The 26,286-nt window shown below is 40.4% G+C and overlaps 1 protein-coding gene across 32 annotated transcripts in view; it reads left to right on the top strand.

Moving 5' to 3' along the window:
* Positions 1–26,286, top strand: part of NRCAM (neuronal cell adhesion molecule) — a 224,800-nt gene that overhangs the window by 25,255 nt on the left and 173,259 nt on the right. For all 32 annotated transcript variants that reach the window (XM_036429752.2, XM_045578560.1, XM_045578557.1 and 29 more), the window contains exon 2: positions 22,098–22,252. The gene's annotated coding sequence lies outside the window, so the exon portion shown is untranslated. The remainder of the gene's footprint in view (positions 1–22,097; positions 22,253–26,286) is intronic.

The raw sequence follows: 26,286 nt of genomic DNA, 5'->3' as shown, positions 1-26,286 counted from the left end.
TGCGCCTGGAATTGTTTCAGCTGAGTAAGTGCCCGGTCAAGGGTAGAGCTACTCATGCAGTGGGTCTTCTGGGAAGAGAGTCATCCCTGAAAGTAGCAGTGGTTGGAGAAGGCTTCCTGGAAGAAAAAGAAATGGGGATGGGCCTTGATCTGTTGGTGTAGGATTTGGAGCGAGGAGGGTAGAGAGTAGGATTCTAGAAGAAAGACAAGTTTGTGAAACAGCAAGGAATACTGGTTTGAGCAGAGCTTTTGTGTTAGAAATAGAAATAGAAATAAATTGCATGAGTAATATGGACCAAATTGTGGTAAACTTCCTTAATCAAATGTTGGTCTAGTACAGACAGTGGGGAGCAATAATAGATTTTTATTAAATAACTGATGCAATAAAAGCATTTTAAAGGACCATTAAACTGCTTTATATAACAGGATCCACTTATAATTTTAATATCTTGCAGTGTTTTTTGCACACTGTCTGCTCCCCCCATAAATATTTGTGGGTCTTGAAGTAAAGTCCGGATATGTGTGTGTGTGTGTGTGTGTGTGTGTGTGTGTGTGTGTATTCTTCATCTGAGGATATGTTTCTTTCATTTAAAAAAAATTATTTTAGGGAGGAAGTAAGAGAGAGAGGAGATAGAGATAGAGATAGAGATAGAGATAGAGATAGAGATAGAGATAGAGAGAGAGAGAGAGAGAGAGAGAGAGAGGTGTCAATGTGAGAGAAACATCAATTGGTTGCTTCCCATACATCCCCTACCAGGGATCAAATCTGCAACCTAAGTATCTGCTCTGACCAGCAATTGAACCTGCAAACTTTTTGGTGAATGGGATATAGCTCCAACCATCCTGAACACCCTGTCAGGGCAATCATTACATCTTTTAATTGCTGAATGAAATAAGCTTCTGTGCCTTTCATTCAGACGAAATGGTCTCAGTCTGCTGATGGAGAAAAGAAGCCAGGGTCTCCTCTGGTTAATATGGCCGGTATTGCCCTATGCGTGTGTCACCGATGTCCTTGGTGAAACCCCTGAGTGATAGAGAAAAGGTTAACTTCTGTTTAAGAAGGTCATGAGCATGGAGTGTTTTATCAAGCTTTTACTCAAAATAAGGTTGAGTGATAAATATGTTATCTGGAACATTGACGCATGCCATGGCTGAGGTGAGGTGCCAATAGATTTTGTTTTAGAGGCTCATCAATCAAAATGTCCATGTTCCCACTTCTCAAGTTCCCCTTTAAAACAAGTTCAAAGCGTATAGTCACACCATTCTCTCATAATTTCCCCATTCTCATGTCTTCCTATCCTTTCCTGTCTGGTTTGTGACTTTTCTCCACTTTTGTTAAGAAAACCCTCCTGAGACCTAGATTCCTGCTGAAGCCTTTCTCCCCGCCCACTCCCTTGGATTTTTTTCTTCTTCTCACTTTCTCTTCCTTCTTACCTTAAATCTTTCTTATGTTTGCATTACTCCCCTCCCTGACTTACTATTTTTTCTTCCCTCCACTACCTCTGCTCTTTGTATTGCATAGACATAATTATTTTCATATATATGAAAAGATAAAGAATGATGCCATGGACAACACTGTCCTCTCTATTGAGCTTAAGAAGCAGAGGATCCCCAACTTAGTTGAATTCCTTCCCCCAACCATATCCCTCACGCTTCTGCCTACAGGTAACCACTGTCTTATATTCTCTTTCACATCCTGTTCCGATTGTCCAGGGCAGGAGGAAGATGCTGCCCCCAGTTCTCAGCCTCTCCAGTGGCATCTTCTCTTTGCCTCTGGAAGCTAAGCCTGGACTGGGGCACCGGGGGTGGGATGGGCCGGAGCAGGTGGGAAAGGGTAGCCTTGTCTGCAGACCTTGGCTGCATTGCTCCCCGTGGGAGAATCATGCTTTTAGTCAGAGGATCTTTCCTGACCTCATAGACATATTTGAATAAGAAAATGCTATGAGTCCCATGAACTTCCAGTAAGCACTTTCTCAATGATTGGTCGGTGCTGTGCTTCATAGGACTTTATTGATGGGGCTGTAGATTCACTTCTGTCTTTTCTACCTATGACCCTTGTCTTTTGTATAAGGAGATTCTATTACACTTTAAAATTTTATGTCAAGAATTTTCTGTATCTTTCAGTTTAAGTATATTTGTGTCAAAGCTGAGTGATGTGTATTTATGTGCTCTGCTTCTCAGCATGTTTGGAATATTTCACACACACTAAAGTGCTTCGGCCAAAGGCATACAGATCTGGGCTAGTTCCCAGCTCAGCCACGTACTGGTTAGGTGACCTTAAGCAAATTACTTAGGTTCTCTCAGCTTTGTATTATTATTATTATTTTTAATGTGGAAGAATGGGGATAATGATAGGACTGCCTCTCAAGGCTGTTTATGAAATGAGGTAAAGCATGTAAAGTGCTTATTGCAGTGCCTGGCATACAGCACTAAATGAGATTAGCTATAGTAATACAGAATTTTGAGATTAAAACACTAAGCTGAGATATGGTTAATTTGGAGCCCTGATTTTAGGATAAAATATAGCACTTGAAGGGTGTATGGCTGATATTGCAGCTGAGAAAAGAGGCATGGTAGGGGGCAGGGGGAGGATTATTCATAGAAAAAACATTCTTCTGATCTAAGAACTTGTGAAGTGCCCTTGGAGGAGGCATTGTCTATGAGATGCCATGTTGCTGCAGAGGATGTTGGAACCCCCATGTCCCATAGACCTGTTCTTGCTGCTGGTCCACTCTGTATGGTATATCATAACCATTCCCCCAGTTTCCTGTGGAAGGGCTGCTGCCATTCTCTCTGTCCTGTTAGACGGAATGTGATTAAATATACTGTATCACTAATCGCCGTAGGGAAGGTCAGAAGGCTCTGTAAACTCTTAAGACCCTAACAAAAGCCCTGGCTGGATGGCTCAGTTGGTGGGAGTGTCATTCCATACACCAAAAGGTTGCAGGTGTGATTCTCAGTCAGGGCACATACCTAGGTTGCAGTTCATTTCCTGGTCAGGCACATAGGGGAGGCAACCAATCAATGTTTCTCTCTTACATCCATGTTTTTCTCTCTCAAAATCAATAAAAACATGTCCTTGGGTTAAAAGAAAAAAAAAAACCTAACAATAGCTAGGACCACAGAATTCTCAAAATAAGCAGTGCAGATTGATCAGAAAACAAGAGGATTGAACATGAAAATGACTTATTCTGTCAGTGGTTACAATCCTATTGATTTTCCTTGAGTTATGAATAGCTTCAGTTTTCAATCTGAATGATGCCACTTTTGTTAAAAAAAAAAACACACCAAAAAACAACAACAACAAACAAGCCCCATAAGTGGTCCAGTGGTTGAGCATCGACCCATAAACCAGGTCACTGCTCCATTCCAGGTCGGAGCACAGGCCCAGATTGTGGGCTCGATCCCCATTGGGGGCTGTGCAGGAGGCACCCAAATGATGATTCTTTCTCATCATTGATGCTTATATCTCCCTTCCTCTCTCTGAAATCATTGAAAACATTTCTTTTTTATTAAAAAAGGAAACAGAATTGAGGTCACACTGTATATTAATTTTGTGTTAGCTTTTTTCCTTCAAGTAATTTTTCAACTAAAATGATAATAATGATGATCACTCTAACACCTATTTCATAGTAATGATTTTCCATTTACAAAATGCTTCCACATTTTCTCTCAGTTTGTCTTCAGAAAACCTGCTGTTTATAGGTTTTAATTACTTTTCTTATTAAGAGACACTGAGGTTTTATAATAAATTCCATGAATGTGTGCTTTCTTTCTATACCAATTATGCAGAACCTGTGAAAGATTTTAAATTCACCAGGCAGATAATGGTAAATTATTATTATTATTATTATTTTTACATATTTCCTTGCTTCTCAATGCTGTTAACAGTGACGGAAACATTCTCAACAGAAAATATTGAAACGTTTTGCTATTGATCGATAAACACCTGCTCACATTTTTGGAAATTTGATTACAAAGCTTAATAATATTTATTTTATAATCCTTTAAAATTAACATTTGTGTATTATAAACGAAATTGCAATGATCTGTATTAAGGAATACCTACAAATATTTGAATATGTGATTATGAAATAGATAAACATTAATGAATGGCATATGAAATTATTGTAGGCAGTACCTTAATCTGACACAACAAAGATGAAGTTTTGAAAATGAAACCAGAGCCTGCTAATGTAGCTCACACTAATTTCTCTCATAATGTTTCCAACCTATTCTGCTCCATCTAACACAAGTTTATGATTCTTTTATGTTGTTTAATACACACACAACACAAAACCTTGTTTTCCCAGCACCTACCATTCTGTTGAACTCATAGTGGTGGTGTCATGGATTTTTCTTAACTGTTTGTGTAGGGTTGCTTTCCTGTATGTGCTATTTTAGGGTGTGTGTGGGGAATAGAGTTAGGTCTTTGCTTTCAAGCAGTTGTGTTTTTCATTAACTCTTAGTTAACAGGCAGTTTTCTTTTGCCAACTTGCTCTTACTATATGAAGGAGATATTTACCATGAAAAGCTTCTTCTTATTTTCTCCAAATTTATACCCCCCTCCACCCCCCAATTCTGAAAGATGCTTTCTTAGAGAGCTCTGAGACAGTGTCATGTATTGGAAAGAATACAAAACTAGGGCTATGGAGAAATCTAGGTTGTTTGGATATTTATTTGGTTTCTACTCTGGGCTGTGGGAGATTCAAGACCAAAGTTAGGAGACCTAGAGAATATTTGGAGAGGAGCTGTAGAAACCTTAAAAAGTCAAGTCATAGTATAAATTTACATAGAATAAGTATAACATGAGTAATTGGTCCATAGCTATTATTGGAGGTGGGAAATGTTTTGCGAATTGGGGAATTAATCTCATTTCTTTCTGGATAACTGAGAAACCCCTCCTACGATTTAGGACTCTAGGATTTCCTTTAAATGTGTGGACACAATAAAGGTGCATAAGAACTTATTTGTACACTTATATACTTTTAAAAATCAGCAATACATATATTCCTAACAACTTTGTGTTTGTTCAAAACACACAGATTGGTTTTTCTTTTAGCAAATTGTTGCTCACTGTTTGGGAATGGGGATCTTCTTGAAGATAGAAATGCATAAAGGAGATCATCAAGTTTCTGCAAAGATTTATTTTGTGCATGTCCAGAAAACAGACTCTCAGCAGTAATATCTACTGCAGTAGGCATTTTTAATGATTGATGGCGACGTAAATATTGACTAAGGACAAAGAAAAATATCTGTTCTTTTCCCCAGATTCCTCAATCTTGCACAGATATTATAAAAGTATATATCTTTTGTTGGTGCAGGGGACTACAAACTAATTATATAAGAATTTAAAGGACTGTATAAATACTAAAGTATCAGACTTACTGATTTGTTACTGAATAGATGGTCCTGTCATAAATGAAAATAAAAACGGAATAGATGGTTCTTGTCATAAATGAAAAGTGAGGTTCTTTTACTGGCCCCAACTTCCCCCCTTTTTAAATTCTTTTCTCTTTTCCGTGGTGTTGCTACCGGAGGGACACAGTGCCCACTATACACTCCCACCCCAAAACCAAAAACTATAAAAGATCCAATTTTAATCCATTAGTGAAAAATCAAATCATTATTTGCCTGCCACGTTTAAGCTGTATCTCTAGTTTGGGCATAAAAAGATTTTGTCTTATCCAGTGAGAGCACCTAGGCAAGCTCTCACTCCTCTGTGTCCAGGCCTGTCTTATATATTTGGAAAACATTTAATATATATCTCAGAAATAGCCTTCCCAACTCATTAAAAAGGAAGGTTGAATGCTGAGGGAGCTTAGATGGGAAGAGTAGCATTTACTATACATGCAGTTTTATTTTATTTATATTTTGAGCATTAAAATGTAAAGTCCCTTGCAGGTAGGTGAATGAGCAAATAGTGAGGTTGAATTACAAACAATGTAAATCATATATCTTCTTTGAAATATGTTAAGGCAGGAGGGTGCACAGGAGGAATTTTTGAGTGTGAGCTGGGCAGGATTATGAAGAACAGAATCGAACTGGTGGGTAACTGAAAATGAAATGTTTGCAGTACTCCCTGGGGAAATTAACTGCCAGATGAGAAGCATATTGTGAAAACACAGACTAAATTATCTTTTAAGAACAGTTTTGGGGATGACGACAGTATTTTTTACTTAAATTAAAAAATGAAACAATGAATCTAAAAAGGGTAAAAGAAAAATGATGAGCACTAACCAAGGAGACACACTTGAATTTTTGTGTGTGAAACCAATTAAATATATATATATATTTTTCTATGAGTGCCTTTTTAGTATATGTGCTGCTGAAGCGAGCACTCTATGAGTGCCTTTTATTATCAAAGGGACTGTGAGATATTTTTAGTGGTTGTGGGGAGAGAATAATAACTCCTGAAAAACTCTCAAAGAAATTTTTAAAATTCAGAACAGAATTTTAAGAATTATTTCTGTTTGCCACTGAATTGCTTGGAAAGTGGTTGTGTCACAATCAAATAAATTTTGTTTTTAAAATATTTTTTATTTACAATTGATATTAAATATTATATTAGTTTCAGTTGTACAACATAATGATAGGCATTTATATGCTCTGATAAATCTAGTACCCACCTGACACCAAATGTAGTTATTATAATATTAGTGACCATATTCCCTATGATGTACTTTACATCCCCATGACTATTTTTATAACTGGCAATTTGTACTTCTTAATCCCTTTACCTTTTTATACCCCCTCCCCCAAAAAACATTTATACTGGAAAATAATCTAGAAAAAAAAACACTACATGGTCATATAAAATGTTAAAATTATATTAAATGTTTTGAATCAATCAAATTAAGTATGGGCCTTGACAGAACGTGAGCATGAGGATGCGGATGTGCTTCTAAAGGTGTTCGATAAGTATGGTCAGGCCAAGACAGCTTTCCTGGCTTCAGCCGAGTGCTTACCACTTCGAGATGGAGCGTCAGCACTTGTCCCAAACCTCCCCGTCCTCTTCAGTAGAACCCCCTCCTGCCATCGCCCCAGCCACCCGTGTCCCGGAGAAGCTCATCGGCACGTTCTCTATGAAGGAAGGACCTGTCTGTCTTCTCCCAGTATGCTGTGGCAGTGTGTGTGTGTGCGTCAGGGAAGCACGGGAATCTTTGGTTGGGCGAGAGAATCTCTCGTTTAGAAATATAAACCAGCAAATCCTCTTGCCCTGGCCCTGGCCTCTGGGAAAGACCAAGTGCCGCTCTGTGGTTGCACAGCTGTCGTTCCTCTCCCAGTCACTTGGAGGTTGTTTCTTGTTGTGTGTCACAGGTGTAGCTCCTGCCATGAATGTGACTTCTAGAGGGCTGTGCTTTCATTTCCCCGCTGACATCAAGGTGGAGCCCATTGGCCCAGGGCTGCTGGCAGCAGCTCGCGGTGCTGAAAGGCTGTGGTTGCTGTTCACTGTGAGACATGGAGAATCGCTGCCCACGTTGGCAAGCCACTTTGGCTCAAGGGCTGCCATAATATCAGAAAGATGAGTAATCGGTGGCTCTCAGCTAGTGTGTTTAACCAGAGACAAACAGGTGTCACCTCTGTGACTTGTAAAACAAGAAAATAGAAAAAGAAAGAAGATTCACCTGCCTGGTGTCCAGGCATTTGGGGGTTGTGGGCTGGATATTTGAGTAAAAAGGAAAAACATTGTGTAAGTGATTGTGACATGAACTACCCATTGAATTGCTGGAATATTTACCTCAGTTATGGGAAAATTATCTATTTTCTCCATTGCTATTTTCATAGGCTGCTGCTGTCATCTTAAGTATCCCTAGAAGCACCAGTATAAGTGGATCAAATTGTGGAAAGCATGTTATATGGCAAGAGAATCATGAGGCATTTAGTCAATTACTCCTTAAGAGGAAGATGCGAAATTGAAATAAATGGCCAATGACAATAATAGCAGCCCCTGCAAAGTGCTGTTCCCAAACTAGGAATCTTCTCTGGAGAACGTGCGTTTATATTGTCATTTAATTGAGCAGAAAAGTTAACTGCATGGAGCTGAAATGGGAGGGAACTGTCATAAAGCTCTTTTAAGAGTTTGCAAAAGTAGGTGCTATTTGATAGCAGGGCTAGCAAGATCCGTGAGGAACCTCACTTAATTATGAATGGCAATAGTAATTAATAAGATGTGGGAACTGTTTTTGCAGGGACTGAAATTTCATTCACGTTTCTCTTCTACCGGTTTCTTTCTGCTTTGTTGGAGGTCTCAGGCCTTCGGCTATGCAGGCATGAACTTCAAGTCTGAAAAGTGGTTTATAAAAATCCAAGGTTTTTGTCTAGTTAAGAAAGACTTTTTTATTGTTAGGTGTTTCTTTCCCAAAGAGGTAGGCAATTAGATTGAAAAAAAAAAAAAAAAAAATTCCGACATGATTGCCTTCTGGGCAGAACTTGAGACCTGCTGCCATGGAAACGTCTCTATGATCATCCGATCAGAGAAATGATGACAGACTTCTGATAAAGCAGAGTTCTTTGCCACAGGCCCAAGGTTTTCTCTCTCGTGCACTCCCCCACATTGTCACACACATCAATGTTACTGGGATGTCTCAAAACATCTGTAAAATACTGATTAAAATAGGCACTGTGGTGCTATAAACGAGAGGGCTTGTCTTTATTGTGTCTCTGTCTTACTCCTAGAATTGCATTTGCAGTTTTATTTAAAGCAAATATGGTATCTAAATCTCGTGTAGTAATCCCTGCTAGATGAAGGTGAATATTTTGGTCACACTGAGACAGAGGAGCGGGAGCTGCTGGCCCCATTCCGTTGTGGAAGAGTCATTCTTCTGGGTGCAGAAAACGAATGAAATGTTTCTGAAATGTCTGTGGTGTCTCAGAGAGAGAGAGAGAGAGAGAGAGAGAGAGAGAGAGAGAGAGAGAGAGAGAGAGAGAGAGGAACTCCATGTTCGAAATACAGAGAAGACCACAGTGAAAAACACTTGAGGGTAAGAAAAACCACATAAGAGAAACCCTATGGGAGCCACAGTTCCCTCTCGTTTCCTTTTTGCAGGCAGAAATTAGGATGTGGGACAACCACTTAATTAAGAAGCTTTTATTACCTCCTTTGTCATGCTTCTCGCCTCAACATGCTCCCCATCAAACTCCTCTGCTAGGGTGATGCAGCCCTGCCCCTTCCCTCCGCCCTCCCCTGCACACCCACCGCCTCAGCTCTGCTGTCTTCATTAGGGCCACTCCCCAGCACCCCCTCCCCTCCCCTTCCCTAGCAGTTGGCTGTAGGGATGGTTTTCATTTTTTCCCTGTGAATACCTTTGTATTTATTGGACGACCTATTGCAAAGCGCACTGTAAAATAGTTCCTGTTTTCTAACCCTCTGTGCAATTAATCCCTTCATTCCATTTTGCATTCTCCCCCCCGCCCCCCGCCCTTCATTCTGTCTTCCTCACTTATTCTCACATGTGTAGCTGTCTTGACTCCCCAATTAGATAGTAGGGTGGTAGACAGGATTGGTTTCTTGTATGTCTTTTGTACCTCTACCCAGGGCTACGCTGATGTATAATGCAGTGTTTGTGTCCATAGTAGGCTTGCCTTAGCTTGGGTTCTCTAGAAACAGAGTCTGAGGCACAACGTACATGGAAAGGCTTTTTGAGCAGGTACAGTTTCAGAGCAGCTGTAGTGATGGCTCAAGGGGAAGCAGACCAGAGTCCTTCATTTATCTGTGACTTCCATTTTGTGGTGCCTTATGGAGGCCGGAGGTGACAAGGAACTGTGCCTTCTGTCCCCGCTACCACACACAGTCATCCCAGTTTACGAAGACCATTTCTTCCTGAATGAAGGCCGGTTCCATTTCTTTTCTTCTGATCCCTTTCAGAGAGTGCTCGGCCTTGGTGAGGAATGAAACCCTGTGGCCCATTTCCAGCGGGGTGCAGCTCCAAACAGCACTCAAAGCCGACACTAATCATGTTAGAAGTCTCTTGTTAATAGCAGAGTAAATGTGAATGAATATTAAATATTAATTTTCTCTAAGAAGAAGGCTTGGCTATTTTTTTTAATGTGAAGCTGTCTCGGGATCTATAGATGGAACTGGCATAGAGCCTCAAAAGTCAGGAGGGGGTGATGGTGCCCTCTAGCAGGCTCTTTAAAGTTTGGTTAATGAGTTATTACAAATTATTAAGGCAAAATTAAAATATTTTGCTGGGTAGCACTGTTTAAAATAACAGATTATTCTTTGTACTTGAAAATGACAAAACCACTTCTTTAAAAACATTCTCTTGCCATTTTTATTGGAGGCCCAGTGCATGAAATTCATGCACGGGGGTGGGGGTGTGGGAGGGGGAGGGGGCCTCAGCCCAGCTTGTACCCTCTCCAATCCAGATCCAGGATTCCTCAGGGGATGTCTGACTGCCAGTTTGGGCCTAAACTGCAGTGAGGCATCTCTCTCATAATCCTGGACTGTTGGCTCCTAATTGCTCACCTGCCTGCCTGCTTAGTTGCCCCTTACTGACCCCTGCTGCCAGCCTGATCACCCCCAACTGCCCCCCTCTGCTGGCCTAGTCGCCCCTAATTGCCCCCCCCCCCCCACTGGCCTGGTCGCCCCACATGCCCCCCTCCCCCCTGCCGACCTGATCACCCCACGCAGCCTGCTTATTCAGTCATTTGGTTGTCCCTCACTAACCCCCCTGCTGGCCTGGTCATAGGCAGCCATCTTGTGAGGGTTAATTTGCAAATTACCTCTATTATATAAGATATCAATGAATTGATCATTTTAATTTGGGAAGGTTCATGACATGGTAGATCAGTGGTTGTTGGCTTCACATTAGGAATCCCACTCAAGACCAGTTAAATCAGAATCTTAGGTATAAGTTTTGGGCACCTGGGGTCTTAATTTTTTAACAGCTTTATTGAGTTGTAATTAACATACAGATACACATATTTAAAATAAACAGAGGGTTGAGAACTATTAGAGTTAAGACTCAGAATCACGAGCTGCTGTTATCTAATATTTGATAACTAGAGGCCCGGTGCACGAAATTCATGCAAGAGCAGGGCTTCCTTCCCCATTCCCTCTGGCACCCAGGACCCAGGCTTCTCTTGCAGCCCTGGTTTCATCTGCAAGGTTGTCCAGAAGGTCATCTGGTCTAATTAGCATATTATGTTTTTATTATTATAGATAATAACACAAAAGAAAGTCGTTTTTGATAATTTCACAATCTAGCCTCTAGCCCTTTGTTTCTTTTGAAACATAGTATGACTCTTTTTGAGGCATAATATGACCATACATGACAAAAAGAAATGTTATCATTATTTTATGTCAGGCTGTCAGTGTTCCCATAAACTCTCTGTCCCAGGAAGAACTGCCTCCACTTACAGTATGGCTGTGAGGGCCAATTGGTTCATCTGTCCTGCTCTGCTCTGTTCATGGAAATTCAAACTTTTAAAATGATCTGGGTTAAGGGTCAGCCAGTGCCTCTGATCATATGTAATGGGGTAGACTATTCATTGCCAAAGTACAGATGTGTGGCAAACAGGGAGGGGAGACTGGGATGGGAAAAGGTGGGACCAGGCAGGATGTCTATTGGTGCTGCTCTGAGCAGGCGCTGCCTGAAACTCTCTCATTGAATAATGTTCCACATAGCAATCAGGTAAGAATTTTACTGGCTATTTTTCAGCCACTGCTAGTAAAATAGCACATCTTTAGAAAGTGATATAAAAAGTTAGCTAATGAAATAGTATTTATGGCCAATATTAGAAAATAGATTAAACGAATATGATTTTTATATGGTAAAATAGTATGCAGAAAATAAAACTTATTATAGAATTATGTTCATTTTATATTGTAAAGTGAGAACAGCACATTACTGAATCCATGCACACTGTATGATACAACTGCTACTTTAAAAAATGCAGACACATATACATATAGGAAAAGTAAAACACTTGCAAGACAAACACCAAAATATTGACAATTTTTATGTATGGTGGTGGAAGAAAACACTTGTTCTTCATTTAAAAAATTTCTGTCCTTTTCATATTTTGAAAAATTAAAACTTTTTTTAATCAGAAAAAAAACATGAACATTATTTTAAAATAGCTTTAAAACTTCTCTCAAATAAAAATAAAACGCTGTCTAAAACAACCCAGACAGAACAAGGAACAAAAATAAATGTAATTAGCATTCCAGCTTCAAACTAGTGTGTGTTACCCAATAAGCACTCACTCAATGTTTATAAAGGGAGCTGGGCAAAATAAACAAAGCCCTGCTGAAGTTGGAACCAGTTCAGTTGCTTTTCAGAATCATCAAAACAGTTTTTGTTTTGTTTATCCTGTCAAGTTCGAGGTTGCAAGGCATTTGTGTTACAGTTGAGGTGTGATGGCATTTGGTTTCATTTTGACCGACTCCAACTGTTCTTAGTAAGAGGACAGGGCAATGTGCAAATAAGCACATTTCTTCACATGGGCTGCATGTTGCATTAGTTCTTGAAGATAATTTCAGAAGTGCTTCAATCTGAGGCCTATCCTCCCACAGGGAGAAGAGGTGAAATGAGTCTCCTTAGGTTGAGGTAAATGAAGTGGCTAAAGTACAATAGGAACTCCCTACATTACTTATGCCTGTGTCCCTTTCACCAAGCCCCATGTACCCAGCCTTGGCTCTGTCCTCTACTTTTGCCATTTGCAGCTTCTTTCTCTCCCTGTGTCTCCTTATTATATCTGTCTTCCAAACCTTCAAATGTGCTCAGATCTCCTCTGGCTTCTCCTCTCTGCTGCTGCCTGGGGTTATCATTCCATTTCCCTCCTTTCTCTCATCGCCAATGAGGCGTTAGTAGTGAACTACCTGATCCCAGCCAGAAGCGCTTTCTTCCTCCTCTGGATCCCCGTGTACTTTATCAGTGGGAGCCCAGGCACATTCCTGTCTCTGACACACTTCTCTACCTCTAAGTTTTTGGGACACAGCAGGCCCTGTGGGGACTGATTTCTGAAGCTTTGGAGCAAGAACATGGAAAGGTTTGTAGAGGCTTCTGGCTTTTTCCTGTGGAACATGTGTCCGTGAAGTGCCTTGTGGGTTTTTTGCTGGGCTTTTAAAACATCCTCACCCAGGGGTATCGATTTGAGGGAGAGAGGATGGGGGTGGGGGTGGGAGGCAGGGAGTGAGAGGAAGAAACATTGATGTGAGAGAGAAACATAGATGTGAGAGAGAAACATTGACCTTCCCATATGCACCCCGACTGAAGATCCAGCCCACAACCCAGGTGTGTGCCCTGACTGGGAATTGAACCTGCAACCTTTTGGTGTATAGGATGCCTCTTCAACCAAATGAGCTACCCAGCCAGGGCAGCCTTGTGTGTTTCTTTACATATATCTCAGATCTAAACCTAACTGCCTTTCCAACATTGACAAAGTTTTCTCTCTCAAGTAGTGGCTCCCTCCCCTGCCCTCATACCAGGTTCAAATCCCATCCCTGACATGGACAAGCTCTCTGACTTTGGGGTGTGTTACCGAACTTCTCTGTGCCTCGATATGCTCATATGGAAGAATGGCCACCTTAGGGAATTGTTGTAGGATTGAAAGAAGCCTTCAGCCTTATGTCTGGGTCATGAAAGTTACTCACTGAATGCATTTTTTTTTTTTTAATTGGCTCCCTCTTTTCGTTCCTAAAAACTGGTTCGGAGTACCGCATTAAGGGATGAGTGCCTAAGCAGCCAGCAAATGTGTGCGATTCAAGTGGGTGTCCTAGCACACTGCCAAATCTTGGGTTTATGAGTCTTCTGGGCAGTAACTGCAAAGTCACCATGCATGCCAAATTATAAGGCCACGTATGCCAAAGGTCTTTTCTCTCTGCTCAACCAGTGTGATCTGTCCAAAGAATTGGAAATTACAGAAAACATACACAGCAAGTGTTCCAGCAGCAGGCGGAGTCCTACGCTGGGGCTGTGGGTGCTGCCAAGGCGCTCACAGTCTTGGAGGAAGGAAAGGGGAAACATCGCATTTCCCTCTCCTCTTGGAATGGCCACCCTTTTCTCATTTCCAGCGCCAGGGTCTTCTCACAGGATGTACAAGAGAAGAAAAGTCTCCCTGTGCTGGGGACGGTAGAAAACGTTCCCAAACTTTCTTAGTGCTCTTCCTAGCAACAGACCTGGTGACTTCCTCCGTGTTTCTTCCGGGTGGCACCGTTCTCCCAGTATTTATCACTTTCTCCCACGTGCTAGCTCTACAACCGTGGGTCCTTAGTCACTTTCTGTGTCCCAGTTTTCTCCTCTATTAGATAATAGAATTGCTCACCTCGTAAAATGATGAAGACCAAACATATGCCAGCCAGTTTCAAAAGTAACTACATGCACATGTTGCTTCCTAGTCATTCACTCTGTATAAACAGCGCATGCAACTATGGGCAGGTAGAAGTATTGTGGTCTTAGAATCTCGACGTTTGCCTCTGGGGTCCTGACTTTGACACTTGCTAGCTGTGATAAATTATTGTGAAGTCTTCCTGAAACGCTGTCTGTAAAATGTCAAGAAAATCTTATTTTTCAGTATTAAGTGAGATTAGTTCTGTGCAAAATAAACCACAAAATGCCATACGACACAAAATGATACTTGTCTTTCTCTGACTGGCTTATTTCGATTAGCACAATACTTTTCAGGTACCTCCATACTGTCTCAAAAAGTAAGAGATCCTTCTTTTTTACTGCTGCATAGTATTCCATGGTGAAATGTACCAGTTGTTGTTTTTTTTTTGTTTGTTTTTTAATCCACTCATCTACTGAGGGGCACTTGGACTGTTTCCAGATCTTACTTATGGTAAATTGTGCTGCTATGAACATAGGGGTGCATATTTCCTTTTCAGGTTTCTTAGGATATATTCCTAGAAGTGAGATTAATGGGTCAAACGGAAGTTCCATATTTAATTTTTTTGAGGAAACTCCCTACTGCTTTCCATAATGGTTGCACCAGTCTGCATTCCCACTAGCAGTATACTAGGATTCCCTTTTCTCCACATCCTGGCTAGCACTTGTCATTTGTTGGTTTGTTGACCATAGTTATTCTGAAAGGTATGAGGTGATACCTCATTTTAATTTTAATTCACATCTCTATGATAATTAGTGACTATAATATGCATTTTTCATATGTCTCTTGGCCATCTGGATGTCCACTTCAGAGAAGTGTCTATTTAGGTCCTTTGTCCATTTTTTAAATTGGATTGTTTGACTTGCTTTTAAGTTGTATGAGTTCCTTATATATTTTGGATATTAACCTTTTATCAGATGTATCATTGCCAAATATGTTTTTCCATTCAGTGGGCTTCTTTTTCACTTTGTTGATGGTTTCTTTTGCTGTGCAGAAGCTTTTAATTTTGATGTAGTCCATTTGTTTATTTTCTCTTTTGTTTCCCTTGTCCTAGGAGATGTATCAGCAAACATATTGCTATGAGAGATGTCTGAGATTTTTGCTGTCTATGGTTTCTTCTAGGATTTTTATGGTTTCTCTACTTACATTTATGCCTTTTATCCATTTTGAATTTATTCTTGTGTATGGTATAAGTTGGTGGTCTAGTTTCATTTTTTTTTTTTCATATATCTGTCCAGTTTTTTCAACACCATTTATTTGATTTTAAAAAATATATATTTTTATTGCCGAAACTGGTTTGGCTCAGTGGATAGAGTGTCAGCCTGGGAACTGAAGGGTCTCAGGTTCAATTCTGATCTGAGGCATGTACCTTGGTTGCAGGCATGTCCCCAGTGTGGGGTGTGCAGGAGGCAACTGATTAATGTTTCTCTCTCATCGATGTTTCTAGCTCTCTGTCTCTCTCCCTTCCTCTCTGTAAAAAATCAATAAAATATATTAAAATATATATATATATATTTTATTGATTTCAGAGAGGAAGGAAGAGGGAGAGAGAGAAACATTCATGATGAGAGAGAATAATTGATCAGCTGCCTTCTGCCTGCCCCACAATAGAGATTGAACCTGCAACCTGGGCATATGCCTTGACTGGGAATCGAACCGTGACTTCCTGGTTCACAGGTCGATGCTCAACCACTGAGCCGTGCTGGCTGAAGAGACCATTTTTACTCCATTGTATGCTCTTGCTTCCTTTTTCAAATATTCATTGAGTGTAATGGCTAGGGTCAATTTCTGGGGTCTCTGTTCTGTTCCATTAATCTGTATGCTTGTTATTGTGCCAGTACTAGGCAGTTTTGAGAACACTGGCTTTGTAATATAGCTTGATATCTGGCATTGTGATCCCTCCAACCTTCTTCTTCAAGATGGCTGTGGCTATTCGGGGTCTTTTTTTTTGTTTGTTTAATATAAAATTTTGGAGTAGTTGTTCTAGGTCTGTGAAATAAGCCATTGGTATTTTAATGGGGATTGCATTGAATCTATAGGTTGCTTTGGGTAGTATGGATATTTTAATGATGTTAATTCTACCAATCCATGAACATGGTATATTTTCCCACTTGTTTATATCTTCCTCTATCTCTTTTTTCAATGTCCTGCAGTTTTTAGAGCACAGGTCTTTTACCTCCTTGGTTAAGTTTATTCCTAAGTATCTGAGTTTTTGTTTCAATTGTAAATGGGATTATTTATTTAGTTTCTCTTTCTGAGAATTAATTATTGGTGTATAAAAATGCCATTGATTTCTGGGTGTTAATTTTGTATCCTGCAACATTGCTGAATTCACTTCTTAAATTTAGTAGTTTTTTTTTATAAATATATTTTATTGATTTTGTACAGAGAGGAAGGGAGAGAGATAGAGAGTTAGAAACATCGATGAGAGTCATCGATCAGCTGCCTCTTGCACACCCCCTACTGGGGATATGCCCGCAACCAAGGTACATGCCCTTGACCGGAATCGAACCCGGGACCTTTCAGTCCCCAAGCCGACGCTCTATCCATTGAGCCAAACCAGTCTCGGCAAAATTTAGTAGTTTTTTTTTGTGTGGAGTCTTAGGGTTTTCTAAGTTCAATATCATGTCATCTGTGAATAATGCAGGCTTGAGGACCTTGAGGATTAGAGTTTAGAAGGCAGCCACCCCCAGTTTACTGTGCTGAGTTATTCCCCCAGACTACAGAGGACATCTTTCTCAGGCAGACCATTACTATCCAGGCAGCTTTTGCCTGGGGGATATGGGGAAAGCAATTGCCCCACCAGGTTAAAAATCTCTTGTCCCATCTGTGGAATGGTCTATAACAGTGGTTCCCCACCCGTTTTTGGCCATGCCCCACCGAAGCATCTCTAGAATCCTGATGCCCTCTCCCCTGTGACATACACTGAGTGGCCAGATTATTATGATCTCTGAACACATAATAATCTGGCTACTCGGTGTTTGAGTGTGTGTGTGTGTGTGTGTGTGTGTGTGTGTATTTTAGAGGCCAAGTGCATGAATTCGTGCATGGGTGGGGTCCGGCCAGCCTGGACATGGGCGGTTGGCTGGTCTGTCTGCTGATCAAAATCTTGGTCGAGGGGACATTTATATTTGCCTTCTGTTATATAGGATATACACTGAGTGGCCAGATTATTATGCATTCAGAGATCATAATAATCTGGCCACTCAGTGTATAATTCTTATTATTCAAAAAGCGAACTCCTATTCACATGGAGGAAGGCCATTCATTAGCTTGGTCTAAACACGCTTCCAAAGAACATGGCATCCATGAAAGAAATAAAAGAACGAAAAAATTGAAGTACTAAGAAAGAAATCACTAAGAAATTGTTAAAAAAATAATAATATGAAGTGATATGAAAAAATAGCAAAGTTTCAAAACATATAATAAAGAACTGAAATGCATAAATATGTCACTATGTATCCTTACATACTATCTATGAGGCCCCTAGGACCATAATGAATGCAAAAAATTCACTTAATAACTCATTCTCAAATTGCCCTCCTTAAATCAAGTTGCTCTCCCATGGGGCATGTGCCCCACATTGGGAACCACTGGTCTATAGCCTCAGACAGATTAAACTCTGAGAGTAGCAATTTGGCTGCAGGCAGAGGTGGATCTCTGGTAGTATTATATCTAATCTCTGTCTTTTATCTGCAAGTCTTGGTGTCTCAGTCACCTTCCAGTTTCGTTTGGTCCCCCAGGGCAGTACCTCATCCCCAGCATATCTAAACAGTGATTGTTGAATGAACAATTTAGTAATTCACACAGCTGAGAAAAAAGCAGGCCAAGAAGGCCCCTGCATGGTCAACAGAGAAGGTGTGGACTCTACAGTCATACTACACCCCTAGGAGGCACACATGTATCCAGTTAGGACAGTGGAGGTTTGGTTACTCCCAACAGGCACACGGACCACCACGAGAAATTGGAGTTTGACATCCTGACAGTAATGGCAGAGACAGAAAAAAATGAAAAAAGCAGATATGAGAACTTAAAATGCTCTCTGGTGCGGGGCTTTTAGCTGTACGAAGAGATCCCAGGCTAACGGAAAGGTAAATTAGACAAAGCAGTTGAGATCTTCGGAAAACAATTTCACTTTGGCAGGAGTACACCAGATGACCTAAAATGACAGATTTTGCTAATTTCCATGATTGCCTCAGGGAAGGATGAAGCTAAGTTGGCTCTGTTTTTGCAATATGCTTCTCAAACATAACTTCTTGGTCTGCTGCACAGGTAATTACTCTAACTACAAAGTTCATGTTGCCAATTATCTCAACTATGGCCTAATTTTTTCTAATGACGCTGGAACCTAATTCTCCTGGGATTTGCAGTCCCCATCAAATAAATAGTAAAACTTTGATTCAGCAGATGAATTGTTTGGTCACGTCAGTTTATGTAGCTATTCATATCTTCAGGATGATTTCCAGTCTATTTGGAGAATTGGTAATCATTAATTTTAAGTAATGACTTTGGCAATAAAATAAATTGATTTTAATTTATTGTCTATTAGGTTTTTTTTTTGTGTGTGTGTGTTTTTTTTTTAAATAGTTTACTGATTTTTTGAGAGAGAGGAAGGGAGAGGAAGAGAAAGCAGAACATTGATGTGAGAGCGCAACATTGATTGGAGATCCAGCCCACAACCTAGACATGTGTCCTTGACTGGGAATGGAACTGGCAACCTCCCTGTGCACAGGATGATGCCCAATCAACTGAGCCACACTGGCCAGACAGTTTTCATTATTTTTATGCCACTATTTGCTGTGTGAAATAGTATCCAATTTTTATGATAGCATGAACGTTATTCTAGATGGCATGCTTACCTAATTTGTAGATAACATGAAGGTGAAAAGCATAAAAAATATTTGGAAGGACAGAATTGAGAAGCCAGAGTTTTGAGCAGGTTGGAATAATAAACACGATTCGATAAAGGCAACACATTAATGGGATGAAAATAAAACCTTCATTTTTATTTATTGATTTGAGAGGGGGAGAGAGAGGGAAGGGGAGAAATGAAGATAGAAAGAGAGAGAAACATCAATTTGATGTTCCATTTATTTTTGCATTCGTTGGTTGATTCTTGGATGTTGCCTAACCAGGGATTGAACCCATAACCTTGGTATATCAGGATGGTGCTCTAACCAACTAAGACTAATAACAATACTTTAAAGAAAGAAAATGATTTTGCATAAGGTAAATATAATGAGACAGCATATTGCAACAAAGATAATACCTCTCCAAGATGATTTAAGATGAGTGTAAGAAAGTTTGGTGAGTTTTTGCCAAATGAACTGTAAATGATGTTCCAGAGATTTAGCTAGGCTTTTACACTCCTATGTCAGGATGGACTGAGTCACTTAGGACAGATTTCAGTGATGACTCTTCTGACAGTTGCTTGAACTGAATTCTCCAAAATAGCATAATTAAATTTCAGCATTCTAACTTTATCAATTTGGAACTATGTGTGTGTGTGTGTGTGTGTGTGTGTGTGTGTTTGCATGTGCGTGCTTGCATGTGTGCATGTGTGCGTGGGTGTTGTGAAGGGAGAAATGTTAATCCTTTCTCAAACAAATTAGTTCTTTAATCTGAGAAAGTCTGAAAGCGCTGGGAAGACTCCTGGATGTTTCTGTTTGCACTTTCCAATGGGAAAAATGCTTTGTGACAAAAGAAGACAAAGCCCGACAAGGGCTGAGTAGCCTTGCCTCTAGCTGCCTGTTCATTGCATTCCCTCAAGGCAATTTATGGTTAGCAGAGAGACCCGCTCTTTAAAATTCTAGTTCCACTCTTTTGGAGACGAGACTAAGCTCTCTTGGCTTCAGCTTCTCTTTTATAAATTGCAGATAATAATAGTACTTAGGTCAGAGAGTTCTTGTGAGGATTCAAGCCCTTCTTTCTTAGCATAGTCTGTAGCTCATCTGAAGTGCTCAATAATTTAGCCACCGGGATTATTTTTATCCTTACGATTCCTTAAGGGGCAGGAACCCTGAGGTTAGGCTCCCATCTGCCCTCACAGCCACGGCATTCGGACCTAGTGATCGGCGTGGCTCCACATCTTCTCATCAGCCGCACTCCAGGCTGAAATAGAGTTCTGACCAGCCCAGGCCACGATCCCACTTTATCCTCCCCAGAAGACTTGATGCTGTCCTGGAGTTTGCTCAGACCTTGCATGAGTCACTGCACATCTCAGAAAGTTGGGGAACTATTTAATTTTACTGAGATTTGAAAATTTTTGTTGTGTTATTAATCCTCACCTGATTCTTTCGATTTCTAGAGACAGTGGAAGGGAGAGGGAGAGACACAAAGGAGAAACATCAATGTGAGAGAGACTTATCAATGGGTTGCATCCTGCACGTAACCCAGGGCCAGGGATCAAGCCTACAACCGAGGTGCATGTGCTTGACTGGAATCGAACCCACAACCCTTGATCCACTGGCCAATGCTCTAGCCACTGAGCAACTGACTAGGACTGGGTATTTAAATTTTGGATACTATTGTTTTAAATGGAATTTGTTTTTAAAACAAACTTGAGCCTGACTGGTTTGGCTCAGTGGATAGAGCGTCAGCCTGTGGACTGAGCGGTTTCAGGTTTGATTCTGGTCAAGGGCATGTACCTTGGCAGAAACATCAATGTTTCTCTCTCTTCGATGTTTTAATTTTCTACCTCTCTCCCTTCCTCTCTGTAAAAAATCAATAAAATATATTTAAAAAAATAAAATAAACAATGAGTTATGAGGTGCATAACTATGTGGAAAAGACAATGTGGAAAAGACAATGTGGAAAAGACAATGTTAAAGCTAGATGAGTGATCAAAGAGCATCTCTGGCTTTCTCTATTTTAAAAAACACACACCAAAACTCCTATACTTGGGGTCCATCCCACCCGAAATTCTGATTTAATTGGCCAAGGATTTACTTGGCCTATGCAGGGGCCAAGCCATCAAATTTTTGAAAGCTCTCCTGTGGTGCTAATGTGGCCACAACATGAAGCACGTAGCACGCCTGGGTGAGACAGCAAGCAGTGGAGGCAGGTCCGGATCTCCTGTCCTCCTCTCTTCTCACCACAGACTCACCCCAAACAATCCTCTCTGTGATCCTCACCCTTTTTCATTAAAGGGAGGTATTAAATAAACACATGACTCAAGCACTTCTGTTTAATTAAGGTTTCACTCTGTGTAGTTCTACTCTAACCTTATGCTTGTTTTCCTTATTCCCAGATGCCTCTTTTCTCACCGCCGTCTAAGCCACCTGCAAGGCGTAATTGCATTGCTGAGTTCCTCTCTGACATCGTCAACCTTGATCAAATGCTTAGCTCTTCGTTGTTTATTCTTTTAAGTCTGTATTAGATTCGTGGCCGGTGTGTTGATGTGACTATAAAGCTTGGTGTATTCCCATGAAATACGAGAGCAGAATAGGATCAAGGGCTTCCTTTTCCTTTTTTGATTTGTGTATGGCGTGTTTCCTGCTACTTAGGGATCATTCAGACCAAAATGTAATTGGAATTATGTTGCCTTTATTTCATTACCTGTTGCCATTAAATTGCTTCAAGTTTCTTAATCATTGATGCCCTTCATACAGTAATCCTTAGTTCAAATCTAATCATGGAAGTTAATATGTATTAAGTTCTCCTTGCCAATTGTAGTAGGATAACAGGATGAAATCTTGGGTCAAAGAATACACTAACCCCAAACAGTTGTTCACTGTTCTGCATTTCTCTTTTCTTTTTCAGGAACCTTTGTGATTCTCTTCTTCAGGAGCCCCCACCCTTGTTTGCTGAAGGCTTTCACCAAAGCTGCTGTCAGCTGTCGGCATCATCCTGAGAAGAAGACAGCTTCAAAAAGCAGGAACCGTCAGGAAACCCTTGGCTCAGCAGATCTTCCAAAGGTGAGGGCCCATAGTTCTCGTTTTGTATTTAGAAATCTAAATGAGTTGTTCTGTATTCTGAAATATGCCTCTTTAAAAAAAAAGAGTGGGTAGAGGATTAGAATGTTGAAAACTTTCTATCAAGAATTGAGAGTTTTTTCCTTTTTAGGAGACTGTGTTAGAAGTTATGAAGAAAATCAATGGACTGTTTTGACCAAACAGGAATTTATTGTATTTGGCGTTGTAGTTCTGACCTAAGAAGACTTATTTCACACACACACACACACACACACACACACACACACACACACCTCCCTAAAAGGAAATCAATAACATTTCCTTCTCAGAGAAATGTCTTATGTATAGTAGTGCTTCCTTATCCATAGGAGAAATATTCCAAGACTCCCAGCAGATCTCTAAAACTGCAGATAGTCCCAAACCCCATATTTTCTATGATTTCCCCCCTATACATATGTACCTCAATGGAAGCACTTTATGACTTCTTTTTGGCATATCCGAATCGCCAGCATCACCACTCTTGCACATTGGGGTCATTATTAAGTAAAATAAGGGTTACTAGCCTGACCTGTGTGGCTTAGTTGGTTGGGCCTTGTCCTGTGCCCAGGGAGGTTGTCGATTCCATCCCCTGTCAAGGGCACATGCCTGGGTAGCAGGCTTGATCCCCTTTAGGGTCCATGCAGGAGGCAGCCCATGGATGTTTTTCTCTCTCCCTCTCCTTTCCTTGCACTCTAAAAGCCAATAAACTATTTTTAAAAGAAATAAGATTGCTGGAACACAAGCACCTAGTGACCATGATAGTGGATCTGATAACCATGAAGAGGACCAGATGACCAGCGGGCATCCACATGCTGGGCAAAGGGATGACTCACATGCCCGGAGAGACAGATGGGGATGGTGTGAGATTTAAAACTTATGAGTGGTCTAGTTCTGGAATTATTCTACTTAATATTTTTGGACCATGACTGACTGACCCTGGGTAACTGACACTGTGGGAAGCAAAACCATGGGAGGTGGGAGAGCTCCTGTATTTAGAGTCTGTATCAGCCTTCCTATCTACCTTGCCCTGCCTTCTCAGGATGGTTTCAAGGATCAAACAATATAAATTACATGACAGCACTTTGTAAAGCCATGAAATCACATTTGCATAAGTAAGGGAAACAATGACCATTTCTAAGCATTTATAACCTTCCACATATCCTCTCATCTATTTTCTTCCATAGTTTGATTAATTTTTAATTTGATTCAGTATGCTTTGCAAGGATTTCAGGAAGCAAAGGTGATAAGCACTTACCTTTAAGAAATATCTGTCAAATTTCAAGAGACAGGCAAATAAATCAATATGTTCCACTCCAGCATGATAACAGTATGCTGAGAGTGCACTGAGGAATGAAAAAGGCATCAAACATACAGCCTGCTGTCAGAGGCTTGTGTGTGTGTGTCAAGCAGTCATCCTGGACAAAGTGACCCTAAGTGGCCCTTGAGAGGTAAACAGGAGTGAGCCAGCTAACGAGCAGGCAGGAGGGTATTGCAGACAGGAGCAGTGGGATAGGGATGTGAATCCCATATGTGGAAATAATAAGTTGTTCTAGGTATGCGGGCTGTGTGTGTGTGTGTGTGTGTGTGTGTGTGTGTGTGTGTGTAACCACTGAGGAGCTAGCAATCGTTAGCATTTGAGGCATGTTAATCTAGAGAACATGTAGAGAATGAGCTGGAGTAAGATTGAAGGGAGGAAGGTTTGTTTTGTAAAGATTTTGGGGGAAAGATGGAAGGGCTAGAATTAGGGTAGAAACAGTGAGGAACAGAGAAGGGGGAGAAATGTGAAAGAGCTAGGATATGCTGGGTTTGGTGATAGTTTTGGCACTAGAAGTGAGAAATTGTTAGGACTTGGGATTCTCAGGTCTCTGACTTGAGAGCATGATGATGCCCTAAAGGGAATTTAGGAGAAAAGAGAACTTATCTTTGGGGAGGAGAAAACTTGGTGGTAAATATGTGACATTTACACAGAACTGTCTATCAGGCAGTTGCAAGTATAATTGTTAGGGAGGGTGTAGGGCTAAAAACATTGGTTTGGGAATAACATACAATAGTTAAAAATCATTTTTAAAATATAAGTCTGATTTTGTACCTAAACCTTCAATATTATTCAATATCAAAAAACATTTCACTACATTCTTTATTTCCATTTCATTTTGCTATTACCTGTCATTTCATTTATATCTGTACTTGTGGGTCTTATTTTCTTGGCATAAGTGAAGATTTTTCCTAGGGACATACGTGGTAACTTTTTCTAGTTTGATAAAAGTATATTGAAACCAGTTTTACAAAAACAGTGCAAACCCTAAAATTTAGGATAGTTGTAAAAATTACAAAAATTATTTAAGAAAGATGCTTTGCATGTCAAGATAATTGTCCCCTTTCTATATAAATCACAGTTCCTCGTCAGTTCCCCACTTTCATTGCTCTGTCCAGGATTTGAGCATTGCATAAGGGAGACTGAGCGGGATCCTTCTTGCATTGTTCCGTGGGGTAGTGCCAGGGTTCCCACACACACACTGTGGGTCTTCCAAGCATCAGCCCAGAATGTCATTAAGGGGCCCGTTGTGACAAAGGCTGTACTGTTCGAGGGCAAGTCCACCCAAGTAAGATTTCTGAAATACATTGCTCAGAGCCTTCTTTGAGGGAATGTCATGGGTAAAAATTTTAAATTCAAATCATACTTACAATAGTACTATTTTGAGTGAATCTTACTAGGCTACCAGGACCTTACCTTACTGACTTTTTTCTTTCTTTCTATAAGATCTTTAGGAAAATTAGAAAATGCTCCCTTTCTGTAGTCCACTACCGTCTTTTCAGAAATTTTAAAGATTAGCTAATCTATCACTTTCATTTTTATACACAAGAGAATTAATGTGAGTTGATTCATTTAATCAACTTATTTAATACTAACAGCTGAAGCCAGAGCTCTGGTCTGTTGAAACTCATTCTGCCCTTTTTGCTTCACTTTGTTTTGTTTTGTTGTCACCTGAGGATATTTTCCCCATTGATTTTTAGAGGCAGTGGGAGAGAGAGACACATCAATTGGTGAGCACACATCACCCCTGGCCAGTGATCAAGCCTGTAACCGAGGAACCTGCCTTTGACTGTAATTGAACCCTCAACCCTTCAGTCCACAGGCGGATGCTCTGAACCCCTACACAACCGGCTAGGGTTCACTTCATTTTTTTTCTCTTACTCCAAATCTTTATTGAACTGTGAAGTTATCTGTACGTCCTAAAGTAGGAAATTTAATTAAGGAAATCAATTCATACTGATGGCATTTGCTTTGGTTAGTCACTCTGCATTAATGCAACAGATTTTGCATTAGTAATTTTGGCTCTGATTAAGGTTTTACTCGTTCAAACTTTTTAACAGGTATTTTCTTTTTGGCTTCTTTTACTTATCTGTATTGGCCCCACTACAGAAAATGAAGGATTGGGAGAGAATCAAAACCACCAGTGTTTAAAATTCAGTTGAAGAAGGACAATCATCTCAACATCCGTATTCACCCCAAGTTCTCCCCCAGTAGGTACTTTCAGTAACAGGATGAGGCACATTCACTCATAATGCAAGTACTGGCCTGGCTGCACAACCTAGTTTTGTGAAACATCCCTTTTTTTTTTTTTCAGTCTTAACCTCCTTTAAATAAAAGATAACTTTCACACATAAAAATAGACACTCATCAATTATTATAAAACTAACACTTCTAAGCACAAGATATTTCTGATTTGCTCAAATACATCACAATACCTTATGACTGTTATGTATAGAAATTTTATGGAAATGCTGAGTTGGTGTAACCTAGAATGATGTCACATGCATGCAAGTTGTAGGTGGTCTCAAAGACAATGAATTGTTCTCTGAAATTCACAGAATGGTCAGTCATTGCTGGGAAACCAGTGGGCTGTGAATGGTCAGAGTGCCTGTACAAAACATGATTCCCTCATCCCGAAAGTTGCCTGTGCCCAAAGGAGTTTCCTCTCATTTCTGTGCAAGAC

The sequence above is a fragment of the Pipistrellus kuhlii genome, unplaced genomic scaffold (assembly GCF_014108245.1).
Source record: "Pipistrellus kuhlii isolate mPipKuh1 unplaced genomic scaffold, mPipKuh1.p scaffold_m20_p_10, whole genome shotgun sequence".
Classification (NCBI taxonomy): domain Eukaryota; kingdom Metazoa; phylum Chordata; class Mammalia; order Chiroptera; family Vespertilionidae; genus Pipistrellus; species Pipistrellus kuhlii.
Note: the sequence above shows the minus strand (reverse complement) of the source record. Positions and strands in the feature narration are given on the sequence as shown.